Source organism: Protopterus annectens, chromosome 1.part1 (genome assembly GCF_019279795.1).
Source record: "Protopterus annectens isolate FY-2018-M chromosome 1.part1, PAN1.0, whole genome shotgun sequence".
NCBI lineage: Eukaryota > Metazoa > Chordata > Ceratodontiformes > Protopteridae > Protopterus > Protopterus annectens.
Genome location: NC_056726.1, coordinates 1,148,347,530 through 1,148,369,200, shown reverse-complemented (window position 1 = coordinate 1,148,369,200; position 21,671 = coordinate 1,148,347,530).

Here is a 21,671-nt window from a genome sequence, read left to right as displayed (position 1 = left end):
TGCTCAAACTCTCTTGCCCAAAGGTTCTTCAACTTTGTTAACTCTAGTGCCTTGGACCAGTTGGTTGACACTCCCACAAGGGGTGCCAACATCCTGGATCTGGTCCTTACCAATATGGAGGACAATTGTAGCATCCCTCCCCGTGAGGTCTTCACTGCTGAGATCTGACCACAAATCGGTCTAATTTGAAGTAACTATCACACTTGACTGACTCCCCCCGTGAGGTCTTCCCTGCTGAGATCTGACAACAAATCAGTCTCATTTGAAGTAACTATCAAACCTGCCCCCCCCCCCACCAGCAGCAACTAAACTAAAAAACTTCTCCAAAGCAGATTATAACCTCTTATAGGATGGTATAAATAGCTTCACTGCACCTCCCTCCTCAGATGGAGCTGACAACTATGCCAAGCTCTACATCAATGCTTTATACAAACACCTGTATATCTGCATTGGCTTGGCCGTACCTGATAGAACTACTAAAGCAAGAGCAACCCTCCCTGGTGGACAGCGGCCATTAACAGGCTTTACAATAAGAGGAAGAAATTGCTATCTAAGAGTAAGAGGGAGTGTGCCCTAATGTGGAAACTGTCCATCCTCAGCTTAAACAAGTGAATAAGACTTCTTGTGAAGTCCTCCATAGCAAATTATGAATCCAAATTAACTATTTGAACTAAAGATAGCCATAAGGTATTCTTTAGCTACATTCATAACCTAAAAGGAAAGGCCCAGCTTTGTGCAAGCTGGTAGTTATTGATACCACATATACTGAGACTGTGGACATAACTAACCTGTTGGCCGGCAGGTTCTGTGAAAACTTCACTCCCCTGTCCCTGCCACTTATCCCCCATGACATCCCTACCTCCTGTACTCTACCTTGCATCTCTGAAGAGCAGGTCGTAAACACAGCATCTATGAGACCTAATAACATCCCAGGTTGAGCCCTACATGGTTTCCAAGAAGAATTAGCAACACAACTGGGCACTCTTTTAAATCGTAGTCTAAGTACCAGGTTCATCCCAGCTGAATGGAAAAAGGCCAACATTATTCCCTTGCACAAAGGTGGTGCTTTCACTAACCCTGGAAACTACAGACCTATTAGTCTGACTAGCCTTAACTGCAAGGTCTTGGATTGAATCATCATGGACCTTATCAACAAAGATATAGGTAATCTCCAAACACTTGACCCTACTCAGTCTGGATTTGTCAAAGGGAGATTGTGCCTGTTAAACCTGGTGGACTGCTACGAGACAGTCACCAAGGCCTTGGATGAGGAGAAATCTGTACATACAACCTACCTAGACTTAGCCAGGGCATTTGACACTATCCTCCACTCAGGCATCATTAACAAGCTCACTCAGCTAGGTATCAACCCTTATATTGTTAGATGGGTCATTAACTAGCTCAGTGATAGAACCCATCTAGTCAAAATAGGGGAATCCACCTCCAAAAGCAGACGTAATCAGTGGTGTTCCACAGGGATCAGTCCTGGGACCACTACTGTTTGGAATCTATTTCTCCAAAGCACAAGCAAGAACTAAAGGTCTGTGGCTGCTGACTGAAAACTGGGAGTGGTCACAGAATCTCCAAATTATGTCAACATCCTACAAGAGGGTCTTACACAAACAAATTCTTGGTGCCAAAGTCATGGCCTTAAACTCAATGCAAAAAAATGTATTATCCCTTTTGGTAAGGGTGATGTTCCTGCTAGCTACCACATCAATAGCAACACCTTAAATATGCACTCCATGTTGAAAGAATTGGCCACACAGGTTGACAACAACCTTACCTTTGACCACCATGTCTCCACAGTAGTAAGAAAGGCAATCTATATGGCTCATCTCATAAGTAAGGGTATTACCTCCAGAAAAAAGAAGTTATAAACTCCCTGTACTCTTCCCTCATCAGGCCAATAATTAAGTAAAATGCCCCTTTTGGTACGTACCTTTCCAAGAACCTGCACCAATTGGAGAGACCACAAAGGTTTCTCACAAGGAAAATTCAAGGTCTTCAGCATTTGTCCTATGTGGATAGACTGAAATCACTGTCACTTAATTCTGTTTCATACAGACTACTCAGAAGTGATCTCTGCCTTGCATATAAGGCAATCTCTGACCCTGCTTTATTAGAAATGCTGCAACTCCATAAGTCAAATGGTAAACAGTTTACTTGCACTAAAGACCTTAACCTGGTATGTGACATTAATAGAACCTGCTTGAGGGACAGATTTGTCTCGCAGAGGTTACCACACCTTTGGAACAGACTCCCACTTCATGTCAAACAGAGGCCTAATTGGCCCTCTTCAAATTCAGTCTGTACAAATGGATGAGAACCATAAATTCACCCTTGGACAGGGACAATAGGTGCTGATTGTAGAAATAAGAGTAGAACTTGTCTAGGCTTGTAAGGGCCCTAGGGCCATAAGCATAGTCATTTCCTATGATCCTAAACAAAGGAAAAAAAAAAGAAAAATAAATCACTATTTTATTTGGGAGGGCAGTGCTTGCTCCCCCCACACCCCTTTATACCTCTGTATACCAACATGAGATTGCACAGCAGTGGGGAGAGGACTACATCCAATCCTCATTGTCATCTGAAACACTTGCTTTTTCAATAAAGATGGTTTTAAACATATGGAGCCCCCAGTATGGTCTATGATCACCATTATAGCACATCTAGTAATAATGTCATATATAGCTGAGGCAGGACATTTGACAACAACATGCTATGCAATCTGTTGGATGAGTTGAATAGAGGGCATACATATGTGCAAAATGCAATTTTGTTGTAACTGCATTGTTATTAATTGGTAGTATTTGTTGTTCTCATATAAATATATATGTGTGTATACAGAGAGAGAGAGAGACCACAAATAGCAAAATGTTTGGTATTGTTATGAAGAAGAAGTAGCAAAGAAGAATTTACAGTAAATCCAGAGGGTCAGATTCATAAATGTACCACAATGTGTACATGACCATGTACACACATCATGGTATATTTTTTGTATTCAGTAAGCACCCATACAGAAAGCTGCATGGTCATCCATCATGAAGACGTGTAGCACCTCAAAGGGCTGGACCTGCTGCCATACTGAATGGCAATGAGGTTTTCCAAGGGGAGAGGCATATGCTAATTGCCATGTGCTGTCTCCCTGGAATGGCCCCCAGGAAGCTATCTACATGACCAAGTAATTCAAGAAAGTGTTCGGTCATGTAGATCAGCATGACCTTCCTCAGCATGTCACAGTAGCTAACATGGCCAAAGGGTTGCATTTATCTGCAAAGACAAACTTGGTGGGTGGAACCACTAGATACCAGGGCTTACTGAAAGAGTTCCAAAACAACAGCAGCATCGAAATGGGATTGGGTGATTGGGGAGGGGGGACACATGACACCAGGGAGAAAGTGGGAGTCAGAGGGGAAATGCACTCTACAGTGCTGTACTAGCACTAAAATTATTACAGTGTTGGGGGATACCTAGACTCCAGGGATTATTGCCCTAAGGCATGGAACACCATGAAAGGGATGGGGGGACACTGTGCACACTCTTATGTGTGGTAATGGCAATAAATGTAGTACAGGGAGAAGGGGTGATAGGAAATGGTAGACCAACAGGGAACACATTGCCGTGATGGTACCAGCATTACTACAGGGATGGGGGGGTGGAACCACTGGACACCAGGGAGGAGTCTCTGAAGTGCCATAATGGCATCAATGTTACTATAGGGATGAGGGATGGGAGAATACACCAGACAGCAGGGAATACTCCTTAAAGTGCCCAAAGGTGCATACAACATGACAGGGATTGGGGGGTAAATCATCTGACTCCAGCATTTACACCCTTAAGTGTTGCAATGGCACCAATAGTAGTATAAGGGGTGGTGAAAACACTAGATCACTAAATCTGACTTTTTAAAGTTCTGTAATGGCACCAACATCATAACAAGGATTGGAGGGTGGGGAAATACACTAAATTACGAGAGCCTATGCTATACATACCATAATGTTAATGAAATATTACAGGGGCGGGGAAGAGGAGGCAATGGACAGGTGCAGAGACTGTGTGTTTTTGTGTGCGTGTGTGTGTGTCTGTGTGTGTGTGTGTGTGTGTGTGTGTGTGTGTGTGTGTGTGTGTGTGTGTGTGTGTGTGTGTGTGTGTGTGTGTGCGTGTGTGTGTGTGCATGTGTGTACATGGGCATATAAGAGAATGACTAGATGGGGGGATCCCAGTACCTATATGAGCAGCAGGGTGCCACATCGATATACAGATCAGCCACAATCTGCATGTCGCAATACTACCTGAGATTCAGAAAAGAAGCAAATTAACCAATAATGAGGTCTGACCTTATTGAGGCTAGCACGTTCATGAATCGTACATAGGCAAACTGCAGCAGAATGTCCTGTCTAGCCCAAGCCATACAGCTTGCCCTAGGACCTTTAATGAATTCCAGGGAGTGTTTTTCAGTCATCAATGAACAAATAACTTGTTAATCTGTTTTTTTTTTTGTTCATGCCACCACATTATACTATAGTCTAGAGAATTACATCTGAGTACTGACTAAACAAGCAGTTTGAGCTCATTTGTAACAGCTGTGGAAATAGACATAGGGTAAAGTGGGGGGGTAAGAAAAGTTGAACTTATCTGAAATAATTATGAAATGCTAGTGTTTAAGACTGGATTTTATAATGCTGTAGATATAATATGCATTATTTATAGTTACAGACTGGCTGCTCTTTTTTAATTTCTCCATATCTTTTGGGTTTCTAATACTATGACGGGAATGGACCTCACTAAGATTCTGCAAATTAAATATAATAATGAATTAAACATGAATAACATATTCTGCTCATTTTCGAAAAAATATCCAATAATCTCTATGGTCCACAGGATGCAATACACCCAGTCTCCTACAATTCCTTTTTTAACAGTATCTCATTTCCAAAAATTGAAAAACACATATTTGAACCCCTGGAGGTCCCTTTAAGAACAGAAGAAATTATGGAGGCAATAAAACGTCTAAAAACCAATAAACCCCAGGTCCCCATGGCTTCACTTCTAATTGCTATAAATAATTTGTTTCAAAAATATCTCCTATCCTTCTTAAAATCTTTGAGTATATTAGTAAATTTGGATTTACTGACCTATATCTAAATAACTCTAAAACTATCTTTATTCACAAACCAAATACAGACAAATTTAACCCATCTAACTACAGACCAATTTCTCTTATTAACATAGACATTAAAATTATGTCTGCGGCACTAGCGAATAGACTTCAAAAAGTTCTCCACACAATTATATCCCCACAGCAATCAGGCTTCTTGAAGGGAAGACAAACCTGGGACAACACAATCACCCTAGATGCTGCAACCCAGCTTTCTGCAAACCATAAACTTCCCTACTACCTTATGGCACTGGATGTCACAAAAGCTTTTGATAGAGTTAATCATGAATTCTTGTTCTTGACTCTACAACAATTTAACTTTCTAACTAACTTCATAAATACAATCAAAATCTTATATAATTCCTCATTTACCACTCTGATCATCAATAAACTATCTTCTTCTAAAATAAAACAAAATAATGAACAAGACAGGGTTATCCCCTCTCACCGCACCTCTTTAACATATATATTAAACCCCTGTTAATATATTTAACACAAAAAACATTTCATCACATACCCAATATTCTGGGGAAAGATCTTGTATTTTCAGCTTTATCTGACAACCTCATCATTTATTTCCAGTTACCTAATACTGACTTAACAAAAATTCAAAATACTACAGAAACCTTCTCGAAAACTTGCAATTATGGAATCAACCCTTCAAAATTTCTTATTTTTTCGATCAACCTGAACAGTCATAAAGAATCTCTCTTTCCTATAACCCAAATTTAAGTTAAAATATACCTTTAAGCACCTAGAGATAATATTTGACCATAATCATAAAAACTCCCTTCAAAATAATCTTGTCAAATCATGGACAAACATTGAAAATGATATAGACATATGGAAAAACATGAAACTTTCATTTTTATCTAAAATAGCAATTATAAAAATGAACATTCTACCCATATTACTATACCAATTTAATGCAACAAACAGCAACATCCCTTTAAACTTCTTCAAAAAAATAAACAAAACTTTAACTAACTTCATTTGGTTTCCTAAGACCCCACAGATCTCCCTATTAAAATTAATGCTTCCCAGAAACAAGGGGGGCTGGGAATACCAGATTTTAGATTATACTATGACATAGTTTGGGCCAACAGAATCATGTTAATTGCAGATCAGAATCCAATAAACTCAACTCATTCCCCCAAATGGGTTGATCTTTGGCATGCACATGTAAGGTAGTGTAATATAAATCCAAAATCACTGCCCTTCATAAATAAACCTAGATCAAAAGATTAAACTACATAATCTAATCAAATATAAAATTAATTCATTCCAGAAGCTCTTCTCTTCACTAGGTCTAACAAATGCATTTATACTCTTACAGCCCATTCATTTAGACCCAAACCTAAATCTGGGTAATAAAATGCTAAATCTTGACCAATTCCCCCAAATAAAAAAACTTAACTGTCTGGGATTTTTACGCAACTAAGGATAACTCTCTAAAGGACATCAAAGAAAACTTTGAACTCCGTAACAAATATACAATAATTCTGAGACAAATCAAAGAGTTAGTATCTACTTTGGGTAATTTCCCAAATAAGGTTCAGGAAGAAATAAATATTGCCCTGTCCCTCCTGAAATGTCTAAAAATTAAAAAGATGTTATCAGTTACATACAACTTAATATCTACCATTAAATATCTATCTTCTATTACATTTGCACAGTACTGGAGAAACAAAACCTCCAAACTAACAGATGTCCACCTCTCCCAAGCGATTAATAATACAATCAGATTTGCCCCTTCAAGAAACTATTATATACCCAATTAATGGTAAATATTAATGCATAGTATACCCCGGAGTGTCTAGACAGCTTCTTTCCAAATATTTCACCTCTTTGTCCCTTTTGCCCCACAATGACAGCCAACCTCCTGCATTTCCTGTGGTACTGTAAACATGCACAAAGCTTATGGAACTCACTAAGGATTAAACTTGAAAAAAATGGGATATGGGAAATCCACCCTTTCATGGGAATTTGCTATATTGCATGTAGGTCAAAAGGGTATACCCACTAATGAAGTGAGAATCCAGATTGCTCTCTTTATGTTAATTAAGCTTTATATCATGCAGAACTGGATGGCCTGCTCTAAAATAAACTGGGAAAATTTTGCAAAGATGGCATCCAAGTATATTTTATCCCATAAACTAGCTACATAAAACATTATCAAATGCTTGAAATACCTTAACCTCTAAGAGGTTGAGAGGTATGCCTGGAGGAGTGGAAATCAAGTGCCTAACAGGAGCCATTTGTGAATTATACTTGTTGGTGATGCCTATGAAAGAGACCTGGAACTGAGGCCTCAGTGAGTAATTTATACTAAAGACTGCAGCAGCATGTTTACTGTAGATAGTCATCCCCTTGGGGAAAAACAAAGTACCCACAAACTACCACATAGGTGGTAATCCACTAAGTATGGAAGATGTAATTAGGGATCTGAAGAGAGAAAATAATGTTTGTTTTCCTTTTGTAATACAAAGCCAAGTGGACAGTATTTTAATTTATTAATTGATTTTTAAAACTGAAAATAAGGAGGGCAGCAATATTATGGTCTTGTGAAAGTTAGACTGTTTGTTTTGTGTGCCATATGCTTTTGGGGAATCTTTGGATTTATACTTGTGGAAAATCCTGACAGATAAAAAGGACCTGCTGTTTATCATTCCTTGTAATGCCTCTGCAACCAAGTACAAAATATATTTGGGATATCAACTCCTAGTAAAGTTGCTTTTGTTTCCCCTGACAAATTTCTGCTGCTGCATAGGTGTGCTTGCTCACAGAATTTTCCACACTATTGTATAGGTTCATAGGTTTATAGGTAGGTACTAGGCTATCTGCCCTAGGGCATTTATCAGCCTAGCCAGAATGTGTTGGCTTTCGCCTCCCTTTTAGATTAGATTAGATTCCTGAGCCTCTGTCCAGCAGGGCCATAGAAGTGACCCCAGGAGTAAATTTACGATTTCCCATCCACTCGTCAAGATTTCTCTTGAAGAGCGTCTGTGTGGGGCTCTGCCTAACATGGATTGGGATTCTATTCCAGAGTGAGGGAAGCCTCTGAGATATGAATCTATCCCTCCAGCATGTCCTATTTATTGTTGTGCTGAGGTTTAAATCCGTGGAGCGTGCAGCTCTAAGGGATTTGGTTTTCTTGAGGTGGAGCATGTCCATTAATTCCGGGTTTGATATGGCCTTGTATGTCAGGCAGAGATCAACTCTGAGTAGGCGGTAAGCAACCGAGTACAGCTGGAGTTTCTTTAGTCGAGTTGCATAGGGTATCTGTTTGAAGCCCGTGATCCTCTTGGTGAGGTAGTTCTGGGGTCTTTCCAGCTGTTGCAGGTGTCGGGTAAGGTACATCCCAAATGGAGCATTGAACTCTATTATGGGCCTGATGAGTGATGAGTAGAGGGGCACAATGACCTCTCTCAATCTAGATGTGAACCCTTTTGTGATTAGGTGGGCAACACAGGTTTTTCTAACCACTTTGGCAATGTGATTATCAAAGGAGAGGTTGCTATCTACTTGGATCCCCAGATCCCTAATTATATCTTCCGTACTTAATGGATTACCACCTATGTGGTAGTTTGTGGGTACTTTGTTTTTCCCCAAGGGGATGACTATGCACTTCTTGGCATTTAGCTTGAGGTCATGGTTGTGACACCAGGTATTCATCTCCGTAAGACCCTTCTGGAGGATGTCTTTGTCAGCCAGAAAGGCGATTATGGCTCCTAGTTTGCAATCATCTGCAAACTTGGTCAGCCATAGTCCTCCCATGCTTGCCTGTACCTCAGAGAAGTATATACCGAACAAGAGGGGTCCCAGGACTGAGCCCTGTGGGACACCGCTTGTAACCGGTTTGGAGTCGGACATGGCACCCGCAACTCTTGACTATGTGAGTTCTATCCATGAGCCAGTTTGCAACTCATCTCATGACATAGGGGTTAATGTTCAAGCTGGTAAGCTTATCTATAATGCCTGACATGTTTGCAGGTATTCCCAATCATGAAGGATTTGTTATAAGTACTTAGTGAGTCAAAGGTGGAAATTGTGATTCTCATGAAAGCTAACCAAAGAGTATGACATGGAATCATATATGATGGCATTTGAGTGTTTTGTCACACGAGATAATTGGAACAAAATATACTGAAAAAAATCATATCACTTCAGCCATCCAGAATGCACTGAAATGTGTTTCGACATGGAGAGAACTGACTACATAGACTATGATAAACTGAAATAAAGAACTCTAAGGCTGGGATAATTTCTGAAATAAAAGGAATACAATTCTGCAATTGGACATTTTATGCTGACAAACTGGTTAGAGCTCAGTTTCATGGTGTAAAGCATATTTTAAAGTGATGGCTAAAGTGTGATAGCTACAGTAAATTAAAATACTTGGCAAGGCAAAGCAAGCTCCTTAACCACTATGGCAACTCAACCAAATGGTAAAACTGGATGAATTTTCTGACATGCAATCACACATATCTGAACCTGTGTGCTCATGAAACAAGCAGTTACATAGTGGTTCATATTTTCATAAGTTAGTACTAGGCTAACTGCCCTTGTGGGTCATTTTAAGCCAAGCCATTTTCTATTGGTGACAATCAAACCCTGTATCGCTTGTCCCTGACCATTTGGTGGGGAATAGGAAATTTACACTATGCCTGACACAAATTTCCCTTATAGACAGAGGTATCTTATAAATGCCTGGCCCTCAGTGTTCTATTTTGAAACAGGACATCATTATTCTTTCGGGAGAACTTGGCTAGGCTAAGAAAGGCCCCCTGGGTCTTTAGCCTAGTAGCAGTCTATGACTCTATGGATCTATGACCTTACCCCATATTTGTGTGATCGCTGAGTTAACATATACTGTATAATGTATTTATTTGTTTATTTACATTTGTTGACCGGGAGTGTCCGACTGGACGTAGGTCCATTTTCAGAGTAGGCCCAGGGAAAAAAAGCTCCACAGTTAAAATAAACAGACAGTAGTTACATTGGATTACATAGCGATTAACAATTTAACATAGCAATTACTTACAACATATTTACAGATGAAGGACATAGTACATCAGTAGACAACTAGAATCTTTATCTGTGAAGTACATAACAGACATTAACAAATGCTACAATAAGAAGTTCATGCTGTATAATAAGTACTAGGCTTATGAACATCTGAGCTTGCTATAATCAAGGTAGTTAGTGGAAAGGAAAGAAAGGTAGTGGTTGGATGGGATGGGTGATATTAGAGTGAGAGTTGCAGGGACATAGCCAGCATGTTTCTAGGTGCGCTTTTAGTAAAGTTTTGAAGTGGGTGCATGATGGTACGGAGGTAATTGTGGGTGGAAGGGAGTTCCATAATTTGGCTATGGTGCCAGAGAATAGTGCTCCACCAGCAGAGTTATTGGCTTTAGTGATTTGCAAGTGATTTTTGTTGCTGGATCTTAGTGGTCTGGTGTGATAGGGTTGGAGTAGATTCTGGAGGGATGGGACATTTAGTGGATGGTTTACTAGTTTGTGGGTGAGTGGAAGGTGAGGGAGTTCAAGCCAGCCCAGTTCAGCAAGTGAGAGACAGTGGTGACTATGGTAGGATGCCTCTGTGGCAAATTTGGCGATTTTGTTGTAGCAGGTCTCTAGCTTGTTTAGATCGCATTGCCTTAGGTTGGTATATATTGGAGAGGCATAAAGTAAGGTGGAGATAAGGTGGGAATTTTCTATTGAAATCTTTGCTGCTTTATTGAGAAGTTGCTTATTTCTGTATAATGCTCCTAGTTTTTTGTGGACTTTTTTTATGGTCATGGATATGTGAATGTCAAATTTTAGTTTATTGTCTATTTCCACTCCTAGCAAATTGGTGTGTTCAGTTGGGTATATAGTGGTGTTGTCATTTGCTGTGATGTTAAAGTGAGAGTTGTTTTGAGTATATTTGGTGGGTTGGAAGATGAGTAGTTTAGTTTTGTTTGGGTTGAGTATTAATTGGGCATCAGATAACCAAGTTTCAACAGAGGAGAAGGCTTCCTGTTTGACTTTTTGCAGTTTGGGTAGGGACTGGGCTGAGAAGATGATGGTTGAGTCATCTGCATATTGTATGAGTGTATAATTACCATGGGGTATAGATGGTGCAGCCTCAATATAGCTTGTGCAAGAGGGGATTGCACCCCTGCAAAAATACAATTCTTTTGTTTTTTTTTTCTATTTTAAATTTTCTTGTGCCAAAGTTCTTTCTCAGCACACACATACTACCATGTTGACATTTGCATTTTCAACATTTTGACATTGACAGTTTGCGAGTCAGTGTTAGGTGACTTTGTGACTTTGTTCTTTTGTACTAAACTATTCCCACTAAAGTACTGTGTTGTAAGAAAATCCAAACAAAGCACGAAACAACACAGTCAACACAGCCAGGAAACGAGACTATGAAACAATAAAATCACTAAACTTTAGTAAAATATTGAAACCAGATAAGTGCTTTTGGATCTAGTAAATTATCCTTCACCAGATCCATTGTAACACCGGAACATGAGATGATATATATAAATGTTAGATCAGTCAATATGAAGAAAAGAACCAATACCTTCCTGAAGCTAATGTCACTCAAAGATTATTTCTGCCAGTTAAATACATCTTTTCAGACTCTGCCCTTTTAAATCTGGCATCAACAGATAATTAGTATTAAGTCTTGGAAATCTATGTGCTTGTAACTTCCCAATCCATGATATTTTCACCAATTCTGTGGCACTATTGACATCACCTCCTCCTCTAGGATTAATTTCCACAACTTCTAGCACCCTAATAAAAGCTATGTCCCGAATTTTCTGGAATGTGTTTCATCAGGATTTTTCTGCTCTGTGAGTATTGTATCACTTACATGCTTAGAAATCCTCTCCTTCAGCTGCCTTGTAGTTTTTCCCTCATAGAAACTGTCACAGGAGTCACATGTAGCCAGATGTACAATGTCCCTTGTAGTACAGTCTGCATAAAAATTAAAAACATATTTCTTCCTATTGATTGGATGTATACACTCCTTTTCAGTTAAAATATATCTGCAACAAGTACATCTGCGACATGGATGGGTGTTTCAAATTCTGATTATTTCTAAAGGCAAAGCAAGGTCTATCTCCTATTACGTTCCTCAATTCTTTGTCTGAGATAAGTATCTTCCAGTTGTTATTGATCACATTTCATATATGTTTCTATCATTGGAGTATGCCAGGTTCATCCTTATTTCCTGTGTCTTCCTCTGTTGAGTGTTATTATCACCATTAATATCTACTCAGAATAAATATGGACGGCACAGTGGTGAAGTGGTAGCATTGTCGCCTCACAGCAAGAAGTTCTTTGTTTCAATTCTCTGCTGGAGTGTGTTCTGTGCGAAGTCTGTATGTCCTCCCTGCATTCATGTAGGTTTTCTCTGGGTACTCTGGTTTCCTGCCACATTACAAAGACATGTATCTGGACCATTTTTCCCCAGGCCTCTGTTGAAAATTGATAAATAAAAATGGTCTTCCCCTCTTCTTCTCTTATTGCTTTAATATAGTTTTGCATGCTTCCACCTCATAAGCATCATAGCCTCTCTGTACAAAAAGATCTCCTATAGTCTGAATCACTCTGTCAAAGTCTTGTTCTCTTATATGAAGTCTGGACATTCTTAGAAACTGTCTTTTCAAAACATTGTATGAATATGCTTCGGGTGCATGTTGGATCTTGGGAGAATATTCTTTCTCCAGCAGTCTTTTCTATATATCCACAAAGATATGTGCCTGGAGCATTTCTTCCTGGGCCTCCACTGAAAATTGGCTTTGTTCCAAGTCAGACTTTCCTGGTAAACAAATGTTAAATAAATATAAACTAGTATGCATTTCACCATCAACAATTTGTTGTAATCTGATGTCCAGAAAGCCTATACTCGCATAATCATAGTTCCTTGTAAACCTGAGGAAATCAGTGGTTCCTTCTAAATAATCGTGAAATGCTTGTAAATGGTCAACATCACCTTCCATAAAATGTATATGCCATCAACAAATTGCTGATACAATTTCAAATATACACCAAATGGGTTGTTCTGAAAAATATGGGAGCTGTCCCATTGTGCTAGTATCAAATTAGCATAACTATTGGCACAGGGGATCCCCATTGCCACTCAATGATGCTGTAAATATATTTGTTCCTCAAATATAAAAATGCTGTGTTTCAATACAAGTTCCATGAGGATACAAATTAAATCAATCTTATGGGCATCATATCCACTCACTTCTTCCAAATACCTTCTGAGTGCCTCCAGTCCATATTCATTAGGTATGATGGTAAAACGGCTTTGGATGTCCATAGTTAGCATCAAATCACATTTTTTCACATCCTTGTCCTTAAAGTACTGTTTCAAGGATTTCAAAAACTGTTGAGTATCTTTCAAAACCTCAGGTGCCATCATAAGAACTTTCTTCAGCTGATGTTCCACAAATATGGATGCTGATTCAGTTATCAAACCCGCTCCCACCACAACTGGGCACATGGGAGGATCTTTGAGATTTTTACGGACTTTAGGCAGACCCTTAAAGATGGGTATTATGAGATACAGTAAATCACATTAAGGTGATCATAGAGTTCTTGAGAAATATTATTCATTTCCTTCAATTCATATAAAATATGTCTAATGGAAGCCTTTATCTTTTCTGTCTGTCCCCTTGTAATGAGTTCATATGCTGCATCTTCCTCCAGCAGTCTCAACATTTTAGTTTGATTGGTTTTGAGATCCACTGACAAATGGGGAGGAGTTGTATTGATGAATAAAGCATATGTGGTTCCTCTTGTGAATCACACAGAAATTAGAACAGGTCAATCAAGGTTCTCTTTGACCTGAGGGTGGAGCTGGGAACTAAACCTTCTATTTAAGAGGTAAAATAAAATATTTCAAAGTTTTACTTGAAAAGCTTACTGAGACTCTACTACACGTTGCTGTGAAGGAAATGTTAGTTTGCTTTTGCTTTCTTGTATTTTGTATTACTTTGTTGAATTCTTCTGTTTTGTATGTGGTGAATTGTTTTATTTAGACTGTGTTTTACTTATATTCTGCTTTTAATTGTATATTAAAACTAAGAAAGAGAACACAGCTGTTTTTCTTGTGAGTCACAGAAATGTTCTCACCCTCCAACCTTAGTGCTGTTCTGTTCTTAAACTCAACCTTCTTTTTAGTTGCCTGCCACTTACATTAGTTTGACCACATATTGCCTTCCCTCTCCCCTTTCACTGGCTGTTGTGAGTAAGCACAAAATTATCATTTTGTGAAATCACTCCCTTTTCAACAATTTAAATTTATTGGCCATCCCACTGTATTCCATAGAAGCAGAATACAAAAGTGTCCACTTCTTTTCAATCTATCTTTCTCCTTTAAAATTAGTGGCTTTCCACTTAGACAGCTAAAGCTGTCTAAAGCATCTACTCTTACATAAACCCCCCATTCCAACTAATATGTCCAAATTGAGGCATTTTTTTCCCAAATCTCTGATACCTGCACTGACAAATCAAACCAGAAACATAAATATGTAAATATGCAGTTTCACTGCTACCCCTGTAAAATACTGCAGTTACACTGCCTTTTTAATTTCTTCTTTTTGTGTTTTTAAACTTGTCTATGTTAAATCAATTTTATCATATTCAACACTGTATAAATTTTCTTTAAGTAATATCATCTCTTTTTGTAAACTGTGTGTTTAAAATACCTATTTAGTAATTGTATAATTTCTATGTAAACTGCTGTGCTTCATGGAGCTTTTCTCCTCGGGTCTCCAGCCCAGTTGGACTAACCTGGTTAACAAACGCCAATAAATAAATAAATAAATAAAGCTTAAGTTAACCCTCCTTTCATATCTAACTGCTTAGTGCACACTGCAGTGCTTAGGTTATTAATCATCTGTTTCCATCTTACCTTTAAAATCTACATCTATTGAAAGATCACCAATTATTGCAGAGCCCACATTCTGCCTGTCAGTAGTCATCTTGGGATTAGTGCTTCTGTTTTCTCCTGGTGAGAGAAGGTGCACAGGGACATTATTTCCTGAAGACTGCTGGTCACCGGAAAACCTAATAACTGCTTCACAGGTAACAATTTGGAATTTGTGCTTACATTCTGCTCCTGGTGAGAGGACTACAGTGCACTGATTCCTGACTGTTTCTGGTTGGGCAATGAGTGAATGTGCTTGGCGTTCGTGTTTGGTCTGGTTGCTACTCAAAGCATCTACCAGGGAATGGCTACAACAAGCCTCCATATCCTTGCATAATCTTGGACAAGTCTGTGGATCAGCCAAAAGGCTGGGGCCTCCTTCTTGTCTTGGGATTGGTGCTAATGTTTTGCTTCTGGTGAGAGAAGAATCAAAGGAGCACTGATGAGACCAGCACTAGAAGTAACCAGGCAGTAGCCATTCACGTGACTTCCATTGTCATTATTCTTGGCAAGCTCATTCTTTTTCAGTAAGTACTGCTTGATTTGTTTCTAACTTCACAATATCTGCCCTAATACTTCATCCTTAAATTTTCAGGATCTACTTATTAGTTTCCACTCAAGTGTTTGGCAGTGCCCTGTGTAGACACAGAGACACTGAGTGACATTTTTCCTGTAAATTCACGATTGAAATTTCACCAATAGCTAGTTGCATAGAGGGCAGCAAGTCTGCATTGACAAGCACAGTTCTCAGAGTTGCAAACCAGATACTCCTGGCATTGCTTTATGTTTTCACTCCAACTATGTAATCAATAAAAAGGGTCTGTTGCCATGGATTGAACTTTCCCACCAACTTGGTGGATATGAGCATCCTGAGGCAATGTATAAATTGCACCATGTTTACTGACAGCCAGTTAATTCTCAAAAACCTGATATGGTATATGAGAGATATATTTACTCAATGTCACTGTAGACAAAGCTCTCACATAACATAGTCCTAATGCTAGTAAGGTTGTCAGTAGTACACATGCTGTACCCATCACACACAATTGAAAGCAGACATATAGGCTCACATTTGCTGAGACACTTAAATGTAACTTCCTAAACCCCAAAGTCCTCCTAGATGAAGTACATATAATAAATACCTTCAGCAGACTAGAATGCACTCTTTCAAAACAACACTCACATCAACACATACCGCCACATCTCATAGAGCCTCTACTTCAAACCCATAAGGCAAGCAACCACATAATCCAACATTCTGGTCAGCGGAGACTCCATCATGAGATGCACTGAAGTCTCTTTCACCAGGCTGAGTAAGGAGAAAGTCATGATCATTTTCTTATCAGGGCTACGATCTTCCACATTACCTGGTCACTCAGGTCACTGGACCACAAGTACAAGTATGAGTCAGTCATAGTCCATTCGGATGTAAATGACCAGAGACATTTCCTAGATACCTTCCTAGACATGTAATGTGGCAGTGATTCAGGTCGTAGCCTGCTATAGGTCTCAAACCATGTCCCAAGATTCATACTCCACATTCCTAAGCACCCTGGAGAATATTAGGGTCCAACCTAACACTCTCATACTGGTCGACTTCAACTACCCCCACCATTAACTGGGAAAACTACTCATGTACCAATACACTTGTACAACGCTTTCTGGAATTCATTAATTCCAATGCCTGAGACCAGCTCGTTCTTACTCCAAATAGCGGTAGCAACATGCTTGACCTGGTCATTACTAACATGGACGATCATTGCTCTACACCAGTAGTCAACTCCTCCCTGGTTAGATCCAACCACAAACTAATCATCTTGGAAATCCACATCCCTCCCACCCTCCCCACAAACTTAAGCACCATGAAAAACTTCTCCAAAGCTAACTTTGGGCTCCTAAAAACAGAGGTGGCGAACTTCACGGCACCCATGCAAATGGAAAAGAGTTGCATGACCACTGAATCATACACTGTACAAACATGTACACAAATCCATGGACCTTGCCATACCCAATAGAATCAAGATGCTCTCCTCAAGAAAAAGGAAGCCAATCTGGTGGTCCCCTGCCATAAACAAACTCTATAACAAAAGGAGGATACTGATGCAGAATAAGGTGAAGTCCCAAGACTGGAAAAACTCCCTTATCAGCCTCAAAAAAAGGATGAGATCCCTCATCAAATCCTCTAAAGCTAGCTATGAAAACAGAATTGCAGCAGACAGTAAAGACAACCATAAGGCCTTCTATAGTTATGTAAAGAATCTCCATGGCAATACCTAGATTTGCTCTGAGCTACTACACAATGGTACCTCCTATACTGAGCCAACAGATATTGCCAATATTCTGGCTGACATATTCAGTGCCAACTTTACCCATCTCTTCCCCCCAAAGGACCAATCACAATACCAGTAGATTGCCAGACACCCAGTATTACTGCTGCACATGTTAAAACAGCACTATCCAAGGCCAAGAATACAGCTTCTATGGGACCTGACAATATCCCCGGCTGTGTTCTACATGAACTACAGAGTGAACTGGCACCTCACCTGTGTACCCTGTTCAATCACAGCCTCACCTCAGGCTTTGTTCCTACTGAATGGTGCACTGATACAGCCATCCCTCTACACAAGGGAGGAGCGACTACAGACCCCGGGAACTATTGCCCCATTAGCCTGATGGGTCTGGTATGCAAAGCTATGGAATGCATCATCATGGACCTAATAAACAAGGATATAGGGAATATCCAAACTCTGGATCCTGCACAGTTTGGTTTTGTGAAGAGCAGATCATGTCTGCTCAACTTGGTTGACTTCTTTGAGTCAGTCACCAGAGCTGTGGATGAAGGCAAGGTGGTTCATATAGCCTAACTTGATCTGGCCAGTCACGATTGGAGTCCCACAGAGTTCAGTCCTGGGTCCTCTCCTGTTTGGTATCTACTTCTCTGAAGTCCAGACCAACATGAAAGGGATTCTGGCTGACAAATTTGCAAGATGGGAGCTATTATTAACTCCCCCAGTGATGATGACATCCTACAGAAAGGCCTCAATGAAACCAACGACTGGTGCCAGAACCATAGCCTTAAGCTCAATGCCAAAAATTGTGTCATCATCCCCCTTGGGAAAAACCTGGTTCTCTTGAATTACCACATCGATCATAGTCCACTGAACACAGAAGGCATTATAAGAGATATAGGAACACAGACTGACAGCACCCTCTCTTTAGACCACCACATAGCCACTGTGGTCAGAAAGTCCTTCTATGTGGCACATCTCATTACTAAGGGTTTTGCATCCAGGAAGAAAGAGGTCATTGTCTCCCTCTACTCTTCCCTCATTAGGCCAATCATCGAGTACAGTGCCCCATTTGGTATGTACCTCACTAGACACGTGCAACAACTGGAGAGGCCACAAAAGTACCTCATAAAGAAGATCCTAGGCCTTAAACACTTGTCTTATATGGACAGACTCAGAAAGCTCCAACTATTCTCTGTCTCATATCACCTACTTAGAGGCGATCTCTGCTTGACTTACAAAGCCATGTCTGACCCAGCCCTGTTAGAAATGATACATCTAAAGGAATCCCAATCCCTCCACACCACATACTCGAGAGACCTCAACCTCATTACCACAATCAACAGAACGTGCTGGAGGGACAGGTTCATAACCCAGAGACTGCCCATGCTATGGAACAGACTTTCCATACATGTCAAGCAGAGCACCTCACTGGCCCACTTCAAGAGGAATCTTGATGAGTGGATGGGAAATAGAAAATTCACCACTGAGATCACTCCAGTGGCTTTACTCGACAGAGGCACTAGGAACTAAAGTTGGGTGGCACGATGCCAAGGTAATCCTATGGGCTAGGCTTGCAAAGGCTCTAGGGCCATTAGCCTAGTACACACCTATGAACCTATGAAGAGAGATATCATGGAGCTCTCAGAATATTTGTCCCAGGCTGGTATGAGCATAGCATTGCACAGCATTTTACTTTCTCCAAGGTGATGATAGGAACAAAAGATGACTGACTTTAATAATTAGCTGAGTTTCTGGTGTCATTCTAAGGGGGTGCAATACTTGTCAGCATGGAAGGAGATGGTCAACAGACCATGCTGTATTTCCAGGGAAGGTCTGAACTCCTCCCCTCTAGACTTTTGAATATCAGCTAAAACATTGTCTTCTCCCAATAGTGGCTTCTTTTAGGCAATGCCAAACTGAAAGCATTTCTAAAATAGCAAATCAGAACCAAGAAAATCTAAAGGTATTACTGCTCAATGTTAGGCGTCTAAACAACAAAAATAACTCCCCTCCCTAGTAGCTCTCTTCACCCTACAGACTGCTGACATCTGTGCAGTCACTGATACATGGTTTAAAGATGCAGAGAGCACACCAACAGTGCAAGGTTATAATGCCTTCAACACATTTAGACCAGCTATTACACAGACACGGACTAAATGTGGAGGTGTCTCAATTTACTCTAAATAAATATACCTCAAGGCTGGTCAAACAGTACAATGCACTAAAGCTACTCCATGTTCAAATTACTATAGGCAAAATCCAATACCACTTCCTTGCAAGCTACAGGTCCCCTGTGTATGACTCAGGAAACCCATACCATGTATTTAAACTTAGAAACATTCACCATTCAGCTCAATACCATATTCATGGGTAACTTTAATTACCCCTCTATTAGCAGGGAATCGTATATGACACCAAACATAGCCACAGAGATTCTTAGATTTTGTAAACACAAACTACATGGACCAGATTGTCAATACACCAACCAGGGGTGCAACCATACTGGATCTGGTCCTGACTAATATGGAAGAGCGCTGCACACCTCCTAATATTATGTCTTTTCTGCTAAGGTCAGACCACAAAATGGTCTCCTTTAAAGTAAAAATAAAACCTGGACCCCCAGCTGCCCTGGAATATTCAGGAAGTACTCTACAGGTAACTGCCTGCTATTAAGTGATAACCAGGCAAAATTTGAAGCCCCCATAAACCCTGAGAACACTGTTTTCTATGCAGAATTGTTGAAAAAAACCCTATACAGGCATGTTGATAGCTGCATAGAGGCAGCTGCACCCACCAGGAAGAAGTACATGAATTACTCAAATAACAAGCTGCTCTGGTGGAATCACAAAATCAATAGGCTATATAACAGAAGGAAGAAATTCATGGCCAAAATTAGGAGGCGCAGCACCCAGCAGGATAATAGGACTCACATAAGTTCATAGGTTGGTACCAGGCTATTGGTCCTAGGGCATAAATATGCCTAGCCAAAACGTTTTGGCTTGCGCCTCCCACATTATTTAGTTACCTGCGCCTCTGTTGAGCAGGGCCAAAGAAGTGATTCCTGGGGTGAAATTTCCTGTTCTCCATCCACTCATCAAGATTCCTCTTGAAAAGCACTAATGAGGAGCTCTGCCTCACATATATGGGGACCTTATTCCAGAGCAGGGGGAGTCTCTGTGACACGAATCTGTCCATCCAACAAGTCCTGTTTATTTTTGAGGTCAGGTTAAGGTCCCTAGAGCGTGTAGCTTGGGTAGATTGGGTTTTCCTTAGGTGGAGCGTTTCCAGCAATTCGAGGTTTGACATAGCCTTGTATGTCAGGCAGAGATCACCTCTGAGTAGCTGGTATGCAACTGAGTACATTTGGAGTTTTTTAGCCTGGTGGCATAGGGCATCTGTTTTAGGCCCGTTATCCTCTTGGTGAGGTATTTTTGAGGCCTCTCCAGTTGTTGCAGGTGTCTAGTAAGGTACATCCTGAATGGGGCATTGTACTCAATAATGGGTCTAATGAGTGATGAGTAGAGGGGGACAATATCTTCCTTTTTTTAGATGCAAAACCCTTTGTGATAAAGTGGGCCATGTAGAAGGATTTTCTAACCACTTTAGTGATGTGGATATCAAAGAAGAGGTTACTATCCACCTGGGTCCCTAGGTCTCTAATCACACTTGCTGTGTTAAGTAAACTGCCACCTATGTGGTAATTCATAGGTACTTGATTTTTAACAAAGGGGATGACAATGCACTTTCTGGCATTTAGCTTGAGGCCATGATTTTGGCACCATGCATCTGTTTCAGTGAAACCCTTTTGAAGGATATCTACATCAGTAGGAGTCTCAATTATGGCATCCAGTTTGCAGTCGTCTGCAAACTTTATTAGCCATAGTCCCTCATCAAACTAAACAAACAACTCAGAGGACAAATAAAGTCTACCAAAGCCAGATTTGAGGCAAATTTGTTCTCCCAGGCCAAGGGCAATCTCAAGATATTCTTTAGATATGTCTGCAACCTGAAAGGCAATACACAATTGCTTGTAGAGTTCATTGTAAATGGAGCCACCTATACAGAATCAGAAGATATAGCAAACCTACTGGCTGCCAAATTAAGCTCCAGCTTTACCCCTCTCCCCCTCTAAAGTTTCCCTTAGTAAATGCCATCAAATATAACTCCCCCTGCTATCACTAGGGAACAGGTCCTTAATGCTCTCTCTAAGGCCAAAAACATTGCATCACTGAGCCCAGGAAATATCCCAGGATGGCTTCTAAATAGCATGAAACATGAC